The sequence below is a fragment of the Carcharodon carcharias genome, chromosome 21 (genome assembly GCF_017639515.1).
Source record: "Carcharodon carcharias isolate sCarCar2 chromosome 21, sCarCar2.pri, whole genome shotgun sequence".
Lineage (NCBI taxonomy): Eukaryota > Metazoa > Chordata > Chondrichthyes > Lamniformes > Lamnidae > Carcharodon > Carcharodon carcharias.
This window is the reverse complement of record NC_054487.1, coordinates 39,682,595-39,701,248: the sequence shown is the minus strand read 5'-3', so window position 1 is coordinate 39,701,248 and position 18,654 is coordinate 39,682,595.

Sequence of the window (18,654 nt, the reverse complement as noted above, 5' to 3'; positions counted from 1 at the left end):
GTTTTGGTCTCCTTATCTGAGGAAGGGTGGAGGGAATGCAGCGAAGGTTTACCTGACTGATTCCTGGGATGGCGGGACTGACATATGAGGAGAGATTGAGTCGATTAGGATTATATTCGCTGGAGTTCAGAAGAATGAGGGGATCTCATAGAAACCAATAAAATTCTAACAGGACTAAATAGGGTAGATGCAGGAAGGATGTTCCCAATGGTGGGGGAGTCCAGAACCAGGGGTCACAGTCTGAGGATATGAGGTAGACCATTTATGACTGAGATGAGGAGAAATTTCTTCACCCAGAGAGTGGTGAGCCTGTGGAATTTGTTACCACAGAAAGTAGTTGAGGCCAAAACATTGTATGCTTTCAAGAAGGAGTTAGATATAGCTCTTGGGGTGAAAGGGATCAAAGGTTATGGGGAGAAAGCAGGAGCAGGCTATTGAGTTGAATGATCAGCCATGATCATAATGAATGGCGGAGCAGGCTCGAAGGGCTGAATGGCCTACTCCTGCTCCTAGTTTCTATGTTTCTATGTTAAGATATTCTAAAAATACATTGTTTAATCTCTAATACTATGTTTGGTATGACTTCTACAAAGAAAACCAGCAGATAAATCATTTAAAAAATGTGGATCAAAGAAAAAACTTCAGGTTTGGTATCATTCTTGTAAATCTCTTTTTCACTTTTCCCAGTTCCTCTAAGCCCTTTTTGTAATATGGAGACCAGAAATGTGTACAGTACTTTTAAAAAATTTATTCATGGGATGCAGGTGTCACTGGCTAGTCCAGCATTTATTGCTTATCCCTAATTGCCCTTGAGAAGGTGGTGCTTAGCTGCTTTCTTGAAATACTGCAGTCCATGTGGTGTAGGTACACCCACAGTGCTTATAGGGAAAGAGTTCCAGGATTTTGACCCAGTGACAGTGAAGGGATGGTGATGTATTTCCAAGCCAGGATGGTGAGTGACTTGGAGGGGAACTTCCAGGTGGTGGTGTTCTAATCTATATGCTGTCCTTATCTTTATAGATGGTAACGGTTATGGGTTTGGCTGTCTAAAGAGGCTTGGTGAGTTCCTGCAGTGCATTTGTAGATGGCACACACTGCTGCTACTGTGTGTCAGTGGTGAAGGAAGTGAATGTTTGTGGATGTGATGCCAATTAAGTGAGCTGCTTTGTCCTGGATGGCGTCAAGCTTCTTGTGTTGTTGGAGCTGAACTCTTCCAGGCATATGGAGAGTATTCCATCATGCTCCTGACTTGTGCCTTGTAGATGGTGGACAGGCTTTGGGGAATCAGAAGGTGAGTACTTGTGCAGTCTAACCTTGCTTTAAAAATGTTTAACATAACTCCTCACGTCACATTTTTATAATCCTTTGACAAATTCTGTAAAGACAATTGCTAAACCTTAGATGGACGTATAACTTTTAGTTCTCCAATTTCCAAATTTAACTACTTGTTCAACAAAATCACAAGCTGGAGCTTGCAGTACCAGCACAATTCATCGCACGAAGCCTCAAGTTCAGGCCCACAGCCTCACCATCTATGGCACGTGCTCAACTGATGAAGTCTGTCTAGCTTCTAAAGATTAAATTTAGGAGGATTTAATCATCAAATGGTTAAATCAGGATAAGGATTTTGTCATTGTCAATTAACAAAGAAGACAGAAGGATATGAGGCAAGATCAATGAATCATTTATGATTTTTGTTTTTTAAGCCAAGCTATGGAGGCGTCTGACATCAATGATTTGAGAATACTTGGTTAGTTCAGTACATATTGAGTAGGGAACACTTGTCCAAAGGCTACAACTAATGAATGAAGAGGTTAACTCAAACTTTTAATGTTACTAGCTCTTGAAAAAGAAATGGAAACTTTTTTAAACCAAATCAATGGTTGAAAGCTAGCTTGTCATTGTACCACAATGCATGCCTCAGTGACCCAGATAAAAGGCAGTACTTACTGATCCTGCCCTTTGCTTTACAAGCGTAGTTCAGCTCATCAGTGACAAAAGGCTGATGTCCTATGAAGTTAGAAGTGGCTGAAAGCATTCTCATAGCTGCTGCAGAACAGAGGTCTTCCATTTACAGTGTAAAAGTATTAATGATGAATCAGTAATATAAATAGAATTAAGGATTAGCGAATAAAGCCCCATCACTTTGCTCTGCCCAATTTAAAGAGAGATAAAAGTTTGACCTCCTGTATTACACTCTCTAAATTTCACTCATGACACATTTTAGAGCTGACCGTAGGCAATCAAGCTCAAATTCAGTTGAGAAATGGCCTTTTTCTGTGGCAGTCCAAGTTGTGCAGGAAATGCTGAAGCAGTCAGTGGACACCCACTCGAACAAGCAGAAAGACTCTTTGTGTGAACAAACTGAGGAACAGGAACGCAATGTTCAACTACAATCAGAAAATATTTGTGAAAAAAATCAATCTGCTATGGGCTTGGCAAAAAAAATGTCCATAGATTGGATTCAATAGTACGATAAAAAAAATGTCACTGTTCCATGACACTTAACTGTAACTGGAAACTATGTATCAAAACAAGGGGGCGTTTTGTGGAGATTTACAAATAATAAGGACACAAAGCATCTCAGGCACTGTTAAAGGGCCACCGTGTTAATGAAAGAAGTAGTCACATTTATCATTTACTTAGGAACGCACAACATAATTGCCTAAATTGCATTGAATTGAATCAGTGTGTGCATGCCCCACTATTGTGATAAGATTGATGTATGGTTATTCAGTCTTGTCATCCCTCCCCTATGATTAAAAAAAGAGACTTGCTAAACAGCTTTTCAATAACATGGTACCTCATTAACAGTTACAAGCAGCAGAGACACTGGAGACACTAAGAGAGGCAGGTGCTTGTTTTATCCATGAAGGAGCTGAAATGCTTAATTAATTCAAAAGCTTGTATTTACTTGACGATTGTTTGCATTTCATCATCTCCCCTTTGGGATTACACTAGTGCCATTGGTGAAATGGTGATTAAGAATATTGCAGCAAACTATCTCAACTAGCAAAATGTAACTGGTATAAAAACAAAAAAAACTGCGGATGCTGGAAATCCAAAACAAAAACAGAATTACCTGGAAAAACTCAGCAGGTCTGGCAGCATCGGCGGAGAAGAAAAGAGTTGATGTTTTGAGTCCTCATGACCCTTCGACAGAACTTGAGTTCGAGTCCAATAAAGAGTTGAAATATTTCAACTCTTTCTTGGACTCGAACTCAAGTTCTGTCGAAGGGTCATGAGGACTCGAAACGTCAACTCTTTTCTTCTCGGCCGATGCTGCCAGACCTGCTGAGTTTTTCCAGGAGATTCTGTTTTAAAATGTAACTGGTGTCCACCCTAACACTGAAGTCAGATTCTTGATCCAGACAATTGTGGTATAAGTGGTGACAGAGTCTTTCAAGTTTCATTCTTCCACATTTTCCCTTCTGTCTGTCTATGCTGGAACAGAGTGATGATATTTGTGGTCTAGTGAAATGGTTGGAATCTGAAGGAACATTGCATCTTTTGTCATGGCCTGTGTCTTCTCCAGTATCTGTATTCCATCATCTTACGAGGAAGGTCCTTGATTCTCAATGACGCTAATTCATGTCTTTGTTAATGTTTCTGTGCAGTATGGAAATATAAGGAGACATTTTCCACTTTTGTGCTCCTGCCAAATGCCAAAGACAGACATGGTGAAATCACATACGTGGCCTGCAGTTTGCTGTTAGTACACTGGGAGCATCAAATTGAAAACCTCCCCATGAGTATCTCAAGCCTGGATGCCAGGCAGTCTCCAGCCAGTGTGGGCTGGATTTTTGTCTGTATGCCCACCTGTTTTCCAGGGAAGTGGAAGGGGGTGTTTGTTGAGACCCAATGCTAGGCTTCCATCCCAAAAAAAAGGACTGTGTGCTAATTCACTTTATTGTACAGTCCTCCGGCACTGATTATTTGGGATAGGTTATATTTAACTGTATTTGCAACATTGAGAACACGTGTGAACAAGCCTGTCACATGAATCTCATGGCATACACTGTTATGCTTCAGGAGCTACAATGGGCCCACTTATGCCCATATCCTGTCCATTGAGATGACCCAGAATTACAATACGGAAAAACAAGCAGATGACTCCTGTTTTGAAATGGTTACCACACATGCCCCTGAAGGACACACTACAATGGAACAAAGAACCACGATTATTATATGCTTTTGTTTTTAAGTTACTGTCAGTGTAAATTAAGAAGGCTAAACATGCAACATTTCTGTAGCATAATAAAAGACCACTTTTGCATTTAAAATTCATGACCAAAAATTGGCTTGAGCTACTTTTAACTTTAGAAACTTTGGAAAAGATGGAAAAAAGTTTGAAGGGACATACTGGAGTTTTGGAAAGAAAGCATTGTCTAAAGGCTACACCCTTTGCACATTTTGAGTTTTTTGTGAAAAAATATTATTTGATCTTTTGGATTATAAAATTGTATGTACAAATACATTCAGAGAGGAACGGTTATTATGAACAATATCATGTTCTACCAACCTGGTTGAGAAGATTACCAGGTTGATGGGCGAGGATAAATGGTCTTCCAGTGCAAAGGTCTGTCCACAGCTGAGTGATGCAGACTGATAGATTTCAAGCTCCAGATCTATGTGCTGAGGGCGCACTAAAGTCTGGGCAGCTACTGCAAAGGCTCAATGAGGAAAACACTGACTCTCCCACCATAGTAGAACAATGGGCTGGAACCCATGTAAAATCCTTGGGCTCTATGTTTGACACGAAATGTATATTGTAAATATAACATGTAATTGTAAGTATAATGAGGCATCTCAGAGCGCTACATACTGTACTGAAAGAAATTAAACTGTATTGCACTTTATGTGATGTCAAGTTTGAACTGCGCTTCTACAAATTTTATGAATAATGCTTATTTTTGGAAAAAATAACCTGTTACGACTATATTTAGAGGCTTAGATGAGGTGCCCAATACAGGCAGCTACATAACACAGAAGTTTGTGGGATTAAAGGGCTGGTTTGGAATTGGGAACTGATTTTGGAAAGAGAGTAGAGGGCTGTTATTAATGGTACTGGCTTTTTGTGGAGAGCAGTTACCAGCAGAGAACTTGGTGCCTGGGGCTGCTACATTCAATATTTTCATTCACCATTTTCTAAAATCACTTAATTGTCCTGCTCAATATATGTATGTCTGTCCATACATGTGCAAAGTATATGCATGTATATAGTTTGTGCAGATGCAGTTACCACCTAGCCAGTATAGTCCATTGTACTTAAGGTGCCTCATTATACTTACAGGGTATATTTAGAATATAATCTGAATATATTAATTAAAATTGTGCATTAAGCAAGCACTATTTTTGCTCACTCCCCGTTCAATCTGAACTTTCTAGGTGTCATTGCAGGCTTTGGCCACAGAGTGGCTCTACTTTTGAAGTCTCTCCCAACATCATCTATAGATACAAAAACAAAAATACCTGGAAAAGCTCAGCAGATCTGGCAGCATCTGCGGAGAGGAGAACAGTTGACGTTTTGAGTCCGAATGACCCTTCAACAGATTTATACAATGACTGTGCCTATGTATAAAAGATGGCTATCAGCTGACCATGGGCAATTTACTATATATTATATAAACAGAATTACCTGGAAAAACTCAGCAGGTCTGGCAGCATCGGCGGAGAAGAAAAGAGTTGAAGTTTCGAGTCCTCATGACCCTTCGACAGAACTTGAGTTCGAGTCCAAGAAAGAGTTGAAATATAAGCTGGTTTAAGGTGTGTGTGTGGAGGGCGGAGAGATAGAGAGAGAGAGAGAGAGGTGGGGGGGGGGGTGTGGTTGTAGGGACAAACAAGCAGTGATAGAAGCAGATCATCAAAAGATGTCAACGACAATAGTACAATAGAACACATAGGTGTTAAAGTTAAAGTTGGTGATATTATCTAAACGAATGTGCTAATTAAGAATGGATGGTAGGGCACTCAAGGTATAGCTCTAGTGGGGGTTTTTTATATAATGGAAATAGGTGGGAAAAGGAAAATCTTTATAATTTATTGGAAAAAAAAGGAAGGGGGAAACAGAAAGGGGGTGGGGATGGGGGAGGGAGCTCACGACCTAAAGTTGTTGAATTCAATATTCAGTCCGGAAGGCTGTAAAGTCCCTAGTCGGAAGATGAGGTGTTGTTCCTCCAGTTTACGTTGGGCTTCACTGCAACAATGCAGCAAGCCAAGGACAGACATGTGGGCAAGAGAGCAGGGTGGAGTGTTAAAATGGCAAGCGACAGGGAGGTTTGGGTCATTCTTGCGGACAGACCGCAGGTGTTCTGCAAAGCGGTCGCCCAGTTTACGTTTGGTCTCTCCAATGTAGAGGAGACCACATTGGGAGCAATGAATGCAGGAGACTAAGTTGGGGGAAATGCAAGTGAAATGCTGCTTCACTTGAAAGGAGTGTTTGGGTCCTTGGACGGTGAGGAGAGAGGAAGTGAAGGGGCAGGTGTTGCATCTTTTGCGTGGGCATGGGGTGGTGCCATAGGAGGGGGTTGAGGAGTAGGGGGTGATGCAGGAGTGGACCAGGGTGTCCCAGAGGGAGCGATCCCTACGGAATGCCGATAAGGGGGGTGAAGGGAAGATGTGTTTGGTGGTGGCATCATGCTGGAGTTGGCAGAAATGGCGGAGGATGATCCTTTGAATGCGGAGGCTGGTGGGGTGATAAGTGAGGACAAGGGGGACCCTATCATGTTTCTGGGAGGGAGGAGAAGGCGTGAGGGCGGATGCGCGGGAGATGGGCCAGACACGGTTGATGGCCCTGTCAACGACCGTGGGTGGAAAACCTCGGTTAAGGAAGAAGGAGGACATGTCAGAGGAACTGTTTTTGAAGGTAGCATCATCGGAACAGATGCGACGGAGGCGAAGGAACTGAGCGAATGGGATGGAGTCCTTACAGGAAGCGGGGTGTGAGGAGCTGTAGTCGAGATAGCTGTGGGAGTCGGTGGGTTTGTAATGGATATTGGTGGACAGTCTATCACCAGAGATTGAGACAGAGAGGTCAAGGAAGGGAAGGGAAGTGTCAGAGATGGACCACGTGAAAATGATGGAGGGGTGGAGATTGGAAGCAAAATTAATAAATTTTTCCAAGTCCCGACGAGAGCATGAAGCGGCACCGAAGTAATCATCGATGTACCGGAGAAAGAGTTGTGGAAGGGGGCCGGAGTAGGACTGCAACAAGGAACGTTCCATATACCCCATAAAGAGACAGGCATTGCTGGGGCCCATGCGGGTACCCATAGCCACACCTTTTATTTGAGGAAGTGAGAGGAGTTGAAGGAGAAATTGTTCAGTGTGAGAACAAGTTCAGCCAGACGGAGGAGAGTAGTGGTGGATGGGGATTGTTCGGGCCTCTGTTCGAGGAAGAAGCTAAGGGCCCTCAGACCATCCTGGTGGGGGATGGAGGTGTAGAGGGATTGGACGTCCATGGTGAAGAGGAAGCGGTTGGGGCCAGGGAACTGGAAATTGTTGATGTGACGTAAGGTGTCAGAGGAATCATGGATGTAGGTGGGAAGGGACTGGACAAGGGGAGACAGAAGGGAGTCAAGATAACGAGAAATGAGTTCTGTGGGGCAGGAGCAAGCTGAGACGATCAGTCTACCAGGGCAGTTCTGTTTGTGGATTTTGGGTAGGAGATAGAAGCGGGCCGTCCGAGGTTGGGCGACTATCAGGTTGGAAGCTGTGGGAGGGAGATCCCCAGAGGAGGTGAGGTCAGTGACAGTCCTGGAAACAATGGCTTGATGTTCAGTGGTGGGGTCATGGTCCAGGGAGAGGTAGGAGGAAGTGTCTGCGAGTTGATGCTCACCCTCCGTGAGGTAGAGGTCAGTGCGCCAGACAACAACAGTACCACCCTTGTCAGCGGGTTTGATGACAATGTCAGGGTTGGACCTGAGAGAATGGAGTGCAGTAAGTTCAGAGAGAGACAGGTTAGAATGGGTGAGAGGAGCAGAGAAATTGAGACGACTAATGTCGCGCCGACAGTTCTCAATGAAAAGATCGAGAGAAGGTAAGAATCCAGAGGGAGGGGTCCAGGTGGAGGGAGAATATTGGAGATGGGTAAAAGGATCCGTTGAACTGGGAGAGGACTCCTGCCCAAAGAAGTGAGCCCGGAGACGAAGACGGCAGAAGAAGAGTTCAGTATCATGCCGAGCCCGAAATTCATTGAGGTGAGGGCCTAAGGGTATGAAACTAAGTCCTTTGCTGAGCACTGAACGTTCAGCATCGGAGAGGGGAAGGTCAGGGGGTATAGTGAATACACGGCTGGGGTTGGGATTGGAAGAAAGGGTGGGGACGGAGGGACAGGCAGGGGTGGAGGGTCCTAGATGGCTGTTGGTGTCGATGAGTTGTTGGAGCTTGCGTTCCTTAGCACTTGAGAGAAAGAGAAAAAGTTTCTTGTTGAGGCGTCGGATGAGCCGAAGGATAAAATGAAACTGGGGGCACGCGCAGCTTTGAAAAAGGGTACGGCGGTTCTGCTGGAGGGAGGGGTCAAGTGTGTTCATATGGCGGCGCATGGCACTGAGTGTGGATTTCAGAATGTGATGGGAACAGCAGTCCGAGAAACGTTTTATGTCCCGGAGGTACCTGTAATCCTGGGTGGGTTCGAAACATGAGGGGTGGAATTTCAGTTGAAATCCACGTGGGGTAAGTCGGAGACGGAGACAGTCACTGAGAAAGGAGATATGGCTGTGAAAGCGGGTTTTAGTAAACACCTTGTCAAACACTAGGAGGGAAATGGAAAGCAAGGAAGGTGAGCAAGACAACAGAGAGATACGGAAATCTTGTCGCAGAGAGGAAAAGAACTCCTTCAAGGAGGTAGGCATTTCTTGAAGAGCAGTGGCAGTCAATTAAACACAAGAGATAAAAACAAAAAAACTGCGGATGCTGGAAATCCAAAACAAAAACAGAATTACCTGGAAAAACTCAGCAGGTCTGGCAGCATCGGCGGAGAAGAAAAGTCTGTCCGCAAGAATGACCCAAACCTCCCTGTCGCTTGCCATTTTAACACTCCACCCTGCTCTCTTGCCCACATGTCTGTCTTTGGCTTGCTACATTGTTCCAGTGAAGCCCAACGTAAACTGGAGGAACAACACCTCATCTTCCGACTAGGGACTTTACAGCCTTCCGGACTGAATATTGAATTCAACAACTTTAGGTCTTGAGCTCCCTCCCCCATCCCCACCCCCTTTCTGTTTCCCCCTTCCTTTTTTTTCCAATAAATTATAAAGATTTTCCTTTTCCCACTTATTTCCATTATATAAAAAAAACCCCTCTAGAGATTTACCTTGAGTGCCCTACCATCCATTCTTAATTAGCACATTCGTTTAGATAATATCACCAACTTTAACTTTAACACCTATGTGTTCTATTGTACTATTGTCATTGACATCTTTTGATGATCTGCTTCTATCACTGCTTGTTTGTCCCTGCAACCACACCACCCCCCCCACCTCTCTCTCTCTCTATCTCTCCGCCCCCCACACACACACCTTAAACCAGCTTATATTTCAACTCTTTCTTGGACTCGAACTCAAGTTCTGTCGAAGGGTCATGAGGACTCGAAACGTCAACTCTTTTCTTCTCCGCCGATGCTGCCAGACCTGCTGAGTTTTTCCAGGTAATTCTGTTTTTGTTTTGGATTTCCAGCATCCGCAGTTTTTTTGTTTTTATTACTATCTATTATGTTCTGCACAGCTTAAGTAGAAATAGTAAACCACCTGCTCAGGAGGATTGCAATAGCCAGACACCTGTAGAAGCATGAATTGCATGATAAAAAATGATTAGAAGCATATCTTCTAAGAGCGTCAATTCAAAATATTTCTCAGGCCTTCTGATGAAAATTTATCTGTTGCAAAAATAGCCAGATTGAGTAAACATCTGTATGTGTGTGTGTACCATTCCTTTATACTGAGCCCAGCCATAACCAAGCTCAATTCACATTTAATCACAATTCCAAATTTTCAAGTTCGTTTGCTGTAAAACTAATTGGAATAAGATTTGCATAAAAGCAAAATTACTGTATGATTATTAGTAAATAAAGTTTCAGGGCTCATCTTGCATTGCTTAACTCACACTGTATAGAAAATATTCTTCACTGATCAAAGGAGACTGCTGTCTCCATTTACAAAGCACTTAATCTCTATCTGTGCACTGACTGTATCTTGTAATTGTACTTTTTAATAATATTCATTCTGTCTCAGCTGCAGGAAATCGTCAATCATAATCTTCTTTTGAAATATGCAGTCAGCTCAATCTCATTACCTTCAGGAACTTAGGATTCAGGAAAAGTTCAAGAAATTATGATGAGAATTATTCTCCTCATATCTCAGTGCCCCACTATTAATATTTCATTATCCACTGAAGTTAGGTAAATCAAATATTGAAAATAAAATGAGGTTTTACCTAAAGTACATTGCAAATGTTAGAAGTCTGTAATGAAAACATAAAATGCTCGAAATATGTAGCTGGCCCATCAAATCTGGGAGAAAAGATAAATTAATGTTTCAGATATAATTCCTACATCTGAACCGTGAAGGGTTTACACTCAAAGCATGAAACTATCTTTTTTTCAGATGTTAACGGGGCCCTCATGATATTTTTCATTATTCCACACAGCAGGAGCTATCTGCAGATTCATGATACTACACTGCAGTTTGAGGCTCCCTGTAAAATCAGATGTTTTGCTGAATAGGAGGTAGATCACAGTGCAAAGTAAACAGCGGGTGCAAAGACAATCCACTTATTGGGGATGAGTTGAAGTTGAGAGTGCAGAAGCTGCAATTCAGGTATCAGCTTTGTGATCTGTGTCTGCACAGAATATGTGCTATCTGTACCGGCACTTCAACTTGCTCCTTGTTTCATCCGCCTGTCAGTGGGTATTACTCAACCTGTCTGCTCTTGGAGTAAGGCTCTCACAGGCAGTCTTAAACCATGCCACAGGACCATGAGCATGCAGTGACGTTTTCTGCTTTGACTAATTCCTCGAGTAGGAATGAGTGCCTAATTTCTAAATGGCAATCACTATGGATTGTGTCTCTTTAAAAAATATGTTATAAAGTGTCTTTCACAACCTCAGGGCACCCCAAAGTGTTTTTGAATTCTAGGCACTGCTAATTGTAGTTTTCTACAAGCATACATGTAAAAAGCTTCCATTTTAGTTCAAGTCAAACTGAATAAGAGGTAACGGTTCCCTTAAGATAATGTCACAGCTGGTTCAGGGTGGTAGTTTCTAGTTTTTGTTGGCTCAGTGAATATGCAGGACCATTTCTGAGTTCCAGATTTCCGGTTTCTGTTGTTAACTGTTAAAACTAAGTGACCATAATATTGATGCTTGCTGACAGCTTTAATGGTGCTGTCCAGCTTTTGCAGCTTTCACAGTGATCTGACGAATCATGTTGATGCTTGCAAATGATCTGGAAAGATTTAAACATTTGCCCTCGTTTCTCAGTAGCATCTGTGCTATATCTTTTAATACCCTAGCCAATTTTTTACCTCCCTTTTCTATTCTGGAGGAACGCACTGACTCTTGGCTGATCCCTGGGGGATTTTGACTTTGAATTGCAGCAGGTTCTTCAATTGTAGAGTGCAATGTAGCCCAACCCAATCCTCTCCTCATCCACATCCCAAACACAAATCTTCCCAGCGGGGGTTGCTGGAGTGTGATCAGAAGTGGAGACGCTGGCCAGTGTTCTTCGTTGTAGGCATAATAGTATCTCTGCAATGATCAACTAACTCGGTCCAAATTGGGAATCAAACCTGGGGCTTTCCTGGTGTGTATTGCTCAGCTATTCAGTGGACAAACTTGCTGAACCCATTCCTTATTGGTCTTCAAATAGATGTCGATAGAATCATACAGCACAGAGGCTATTCGGCCCATTGAGTCTGCGCCAACTCTTTCAAAGAGCAATCCAGTTTGTCCCACTCCCCAACTCTTTCCCTGCAATTTTTTCTCTTTCAATGTTGATCCAGTTTCTTTCAGAAAGCTATTATTGAATCTGTACGCAGCACCCTATCATGCTGTGTATTCAAAATCTAAACAACTCGCTGCATAAAAAGTTTTCCCTTGTGTTTCTTTTGCCAATAACATTAATTCTATGCTTGTAAAGTTGATATACAGAAGAGGGCACAATGGCATAATCACTAGTAACTGGATTGAACAACCAATTGCAAATGGCACTAAAGATTCATTATTTTCACTTACTTATGAATTTTATACCTATCAAATGCAGGAGGTTTGTGCTTGACACTGGAACACTTTCCACACAGTGTCAGCACCCTATGTGCTCAGTTTCCACAGAGAGCTCTGATTACACTTCTTCTACCCTTGCCCTGCAGAAGAACATCCCTACATTCACCCTACATTCAGTTTCCATTCCCCATACAAGTCAACCTACAGCTTCTCTGAGTGAGATCAGAACAGGAGGAGGCCATTCAGCCCTTCAAGCCCGTTCTGCCATTCAGTCAGATCATGGCTGATCTATACCTCAACTCCATTGAGATGCTTTTGATACAAATCCCTTAATATGTTTACTAAACATGAATCTATCCATTCATGCCACATTTACATTATAAAACCTTTTCCAATGAAATACGAGCTTCACAAAATGTGCCATCTTCATTGATGCCAGATATGTCTCTTTATACCATGGGATGGATTCAAAGCAAAGGAATAACTGCACACATCCAAGATTTGCATATGCCCATTAGTACAAATTTATGTTTGTAATAACTTTCTCAATGCTAGAGGAGGTTCCGTGCTGTTCTGTACAATTGAATGGCAAAATTAATTTCCTGGCCACATAGGGAGGCGTCTGTCTGTGGGCCAAGTCAAAATGGCAAACCTGCGTACAAGTGTCAGTAATAGCAAACATTTACCTCAAGGGCGCTCAAGGAGAGTTGTATTGGACAGAATTTCGCTCTTATCAGGTGGGCTCAGTGGGGCTGGGTGGGGGCGGTCGGGAAGCCGACTGCCACCTCGATCGGGGCTGGACCGCGATTTCACGTGGGCAGACCAATTAAGGCCCACCCAATGTGCGACGCGAGCTTCAGCGCTCAGCGCTGCCTGTACGGGAGAGGGGGAGGAGGGTGAGCAGGGCGAGTGCGAACTTCGTGTGAGTGTGCACTCGCAAATCTCCCTGAGGCACATAGCCACCTCGGGGAGATGAACAGATTTCAAAAAAGAAATGAAGACTTTATAAATGACTCTGTCACATAAGCAGGGCCATGTTATTAACTAAATTTTAAAATTTTAATTTCAGTTTCAGTTGTATTTGGAAACCACATCCTGCCTGTGGATAGGCCTTCTAATTATTGGCGCATGTGTGCCTGCCGACTGAAATATAGTGCGAGTGCGCGATGAGGTCGGGACACTTGCCCGATGTCATTGTGCGTCATTTTACACTCAGTCGGGTCGGGCGTGCGCCCGCCCACCAAGCTAAAAATGTTTTCCATTGTCCCTGACAACATTGGCATTGGGTTATTCATACTTAAGGGTCAGCGCCAACATCATACTTGTTGTGCAAAGACAAAAATAATTAATGCAAATCGGTGCCAAGCTAACAATGCCATTAAGCTGTGGGTCCATGCTCACTGTTACCCGTGTCGGTCTTCCTAGGTTTCTTCTTTACATTATAAGCACTCTTAGTCCCCATCATTCCAATGGTCGAGTGCCAACCCCTCTATCTCCATGACTACCTACCTTGGCCTTAAGAACTAGAGAATCTTTCAGTAATACAAAATCAAAATACTTTGACGTTGAAAGCCTGAAATTGAAACAGAAAATTCTGGAAATACATTTTGTTGAGCTGAATTTTACCATGAGCTCCGGGACCCCACCATTGGGCTGATAAAGCAGTTCCAGAGTCCACGCTTGCCAGTAGCTGAACCGGCTCGGCGATTTCACAGCAAGCCACCTCCTATTTGGGCCACCTGTGGGCCCACCATCCAATTCAGGACGGTGATTAAGATCTTGATGCTGACCACCCAAACAGAGAGCTCTGAGGCCTCAGCCGTGCCCCCAGGAGAGGTGGGCACCTTCAGGTAAGCAAACAACAAAAAACATTAGAGGAGCCAAAGAGCAGAGGGGGAACCCAAGAGGCCATGGGGCAACTTTTCCTTCCCTTGGCTCTCTCTTTGGGCCAAGGAACCTCTGGCCCTGATGGCCCCTGACTGCCGCAGGGAGGCCACCTCCAACAAATCTGCAGCCCCTCTATGTGGTGGGAAATCACCCTGCCATCAACCAAATGCTGGCAGCTCTGTATTATCAGCCTCAGTGCGGCCTATATTAGGTTATAATTATATTAGATGCTGGAATTCTGAAATAAAAACAGAAAATGCTGGAAAAACCCGGCAGGCCTGGCAGCATCTGTGGAGGGAGAAACAAGCCAGAATTTTTTGCTCATCAGGCGGGGGTGCGCCTGACCCGAACAAGCGTAAAACGACACGGGATATTTCGGTCGGCAGGTGTGCTCGGGAGTCGGCAGTGCGCCACTGAAAATGAACAGGCCTATTAAGGACATTAAAGTACCAATTAAATAAGATTTTTCGCTGCCTGTCCAACATTACAGTTGACGGGCAGGCAAAAAGGCCAAGCAGCCTTTGCATTTTTTAGGAAACCTCATCCACAGGCGGGATGAAGTTTCCAACAGCAAATAAAAACAAAATAACAATTTTAACATTTCATTAATAACATGTCCCTGCTGCTGTGACAGAGTCATGGCTTTTAACATTTCACAATTATTTATCTTTAATTTTCAAAACTCTTTATCTATGCCTCAGAGCCTGCACTTTTTCTGTGTGCACGCACGAATGCGCCAAGTTCCCTGCTCACCCTCCTCCCCACCCCCACACAGGCAGCGCTGAGCACTGCAGCACATATTTCACTCTGTGTGGGTCTTAAGTGGCTTCCAGCTCACCCCCCACCAAGCTCACCCAACGAGGGCAAAATCCTGTCCAGAGTTAACGTTTCGAGTTGGTACGATTCTTCTTCAGGTATTAGGTAAATTGAGTGTGCAGCCGATCCACCTCTCAGTCTACCACTGGAAAACTTCCCAGGACTGCATCAAGGAACCAGCCTGGGGAGGGTAAATTTATCCTCTTAACTCGATGCTGACTACCTTGCTGAGTGTTTCAGGCATTTTCCATTTTTGTTTTAAGTTTTCAATATTGTGCTCAAAAACCTCCAGAAAGCTCTTATCTGTTCATTGCTTTTAGCTACTGAACTTATTCTATGTATTCATGTGATCTGCCTCATCTTCGGTGAGCAATTAAAATGTCCTTCTCGCAGGCCTCATTTTAAGGTGAGACTGTTTGTTGAAGGCAGCATTTGTCTGAGTGTAACTTCAAGAAGTCCTAGCAAAATTGAAGTCAATAGGATTCAAAGCTAAAAATCTTTAGTGGTTGGAGTCATACCTAGCACAAAGAAAGATGGTTGTGGTTATTGGAGGCCAATCATGTCAGCCCCAGTACATCCCTGTGGGAGTTCATCAGGGTAGTGTCCTAGGCCCAACCATTTTCAGCTGCTTCATCAATGACCTTCCCTCCATCATAAATTCAGAAATGGGGATGTTTGCATATTGTATTCTCCTTCATTTGTGATGCCTCAGATACTGGAGTATCTGGAGCAAGAACTGGACAACATTCAAGCATGGACTGAAAAGTGGCAAGTAATATCTGCGCTACACAAGTGCCAGGCAATGACCATCTTCAACAACTCTCTTTGACATTCAAAGACATTACCATTGTTGAATCCCTCACCATCAACATCCTGGGGGTTACCATTGACCAGCAACTTAACTGGACCAGCCATAGAAACATTGTGGTTACAAGAGCAGGTCAGAGGCTGAGAATTCTGTGGTGAGTAACTCATCTCCTGACTCCCCAAAGCCGGTACACCATCTACAAAGCACAAATCAAAAGCTTTATGAAATACTCCCAGCTTGTCTGGATGGATGCACTCCAATACTCTCAGCTTGTCTGGATGGATGCCACTCCAATACTCTCAGCTTGTCTGGATGGATGCCACTCCAATACTCTCAGCTTGTCTGGATAGATGCAACTCCAACAGCACTCAAGAAATTTGACACCTAACAGCACTGTGGGTGTACCTACACCAAATGGACTGCAGTACATCAAGAAGGTGTTGCACTACCACCTTCTCAAGGGCAATTAAAGATGGGTAATAAATGGTGGCCTTGCTAGTGACATTCACATCCCAAGAAAGAATAAAAACAAGAAATTCTAACAAAATTTATTTCACAAGTGAAGGATAAGTTAAAAGTGACAGTCATTTGATGCAGTTATATTTTCACAACAAAAAATCCATTATTTAAATCTTCAAGGAAAATGATTGCAGTAATGGAAACTGAGCAACTTCTAAATGCTCCTTTTTGAATTTCTTACCACTGTGGGAGCCTATAATAAACAAAACTCCTTCTTGGAAATTTAAAACTGATTTTTTTTTTCTCATGCAAGTGTCCAATTCCTTCCTTCACTGAATCTCCAAGATCACTTGTCTTCTGAATTCCAGGAAAGGATTGCCTGAACTTGCTGAATTTTGAATATCTGACTATTCAAATTTACAAATGAACTATCAGCTAAGACTAGCACAGCTCCATAAAATCACAGCTCTGCTTAAACTTATATCATTTTTGTCTTCAACATCTGTGCAGCATTCTACTGGCATTTGCATGATACAGAAATCTGAATTGCTTATGTACTGTGCGTGACTTGATTGAACCAAAACCTAACAAAAATGGCTCATTTTCATCACACCCACTATGAATGCATTTAGGTGACTCAAATGTAATTCATCTTGGATCCTTGTTGCCATAGACAGAGGAGACCTTCACTACATTACACTGGTTGTATGGGTTTGTACCGAGATTTCCAGGACTGAAAGGCTACCATTCAACTCACACTCGAAGGGTACTCCCTGTTATTAATTTTAATATTAAGATAAAAGTGAAATATCCATAATGCAATGATTTTCTTTTAGCGGACTGGCAAACTCCTTTAGCTCAGGATGGTTTATGGAGCTAGAGTTCAGTAATGGGAGACAAAGTATTTTTAGTGCACCTTGTTAGGCTTGGAATTTATAAAATGGCTGCAATGTGTAAATAAGTTAGTTTAGAATGTTTTAGAATGTTTTCACTTTCTAGAGCATAATTTGTGTATATTGTTCAGATTTTGAGATTTTAAAATTGCCACAATTTTGAGTGAAGACAGAATCAAACCATGGTTTATCCTCATGAAACCTGAAAACAACATTGACTTCTGACCAAATTTCAGAGTACATCACTGGGGCAATGTGACAAACACAGTCCGTTTCCAAATTGTCCCCTTTAAAATCAAATGTTTGCTTTTTTGCAGTCGGTCGTTATGTTTCCCCACGGTACAGCAGTGCCTATATATCAACAAAATAGAAGTACTTCACTGGCTGTGAAGTACTTTGGGACATTCTGAGGTCATGATATTAGGCTTGTGAAAAATGTGTGAAATTCATCCAATAATTGGGACAGCCGTGTTGTGATTAGAACTGAGCCCATGGATTGAGGAGAAGCAGAATGTTAAAATTGTTTTTCAGGCAAGAGGTGCAGAAGGATTTGAACTGGCATCCACCAATGGGAGGCATTCTCTAATTGATGTTGCTGGCTGTAGATTTACTAATTGGCATCTCTCATGCTAATAAGCTGGCAAAAAACTTTATTTGAATCCTCTTCTTTTCTCCCCCTCTTCCTCCTTCCCTCCCGTCACCAGTCTGTCCTCATCCAATGTATGTTTTTCCAACAGTGGCATACAATGGCAAACAAGTGCTGCTAATGTAGCTGATTTTCCTGTTTACCCAAGGCGGGAAGGTGGATTGTATGCCTGCCTTAGCTGCGATGAGCTTTCCATGGCCTGCGTTACTGCTCATTGAATAAATTCACTGAGCTATCAGGGGAGACCAATTTTGTCTTTTTTTAAGGAGAAGTATTGCTCTTATCACCTTGCTAGAATGCCCCCTTTTTAAACAACAGTCTGAGCAGGTTTGGGGCTAAATTCGACAATCCTGAAAGCAGGAAAGGGGATCACAATGTGCCATTAACTTGCAACTAAAGACAGAGCTGCAAGCAGCACATCAACTTTGTGCTCGTTGCTCATTTCAATGATTTGAACATTCAGCTACACAGCAGGGGGGCCAATATTGTAAGCAGCGAGCACCACTTAAGTCTAGACTGCTCTAAAAGCTAGCTTAAAAGCTAGCCTGCACGTCCTAAGGGAGTGATGTACTGTGACTGGAGCAGGTGTTGGGAATCATGCAAGAAGTGACTGATGTTACAACATGGGGGAGCACGTCATCCAAGGTTTCTGAACACAGCACTGGAGTCATTGGTGGGGGAGTTAGGAGGAGAGATGTCCCGACTCACAGTGGGCAATGTGACCATCTAGACCCATGCCCAAAAGACAGCAGGAGCAGAGAGCAGCAGAGTCCAGCACTAGGAGTCAGGCACTGCAGTGCCGCAAGAAGGTGAATCACCTCACACAATTGGTCCTGATTCACCACATCCCCATTACTCATCTACCAATAATCTCTATCATTCTGCACCCATATCTGACATTCAAGCATTTTTTAAAAATTCATTCATG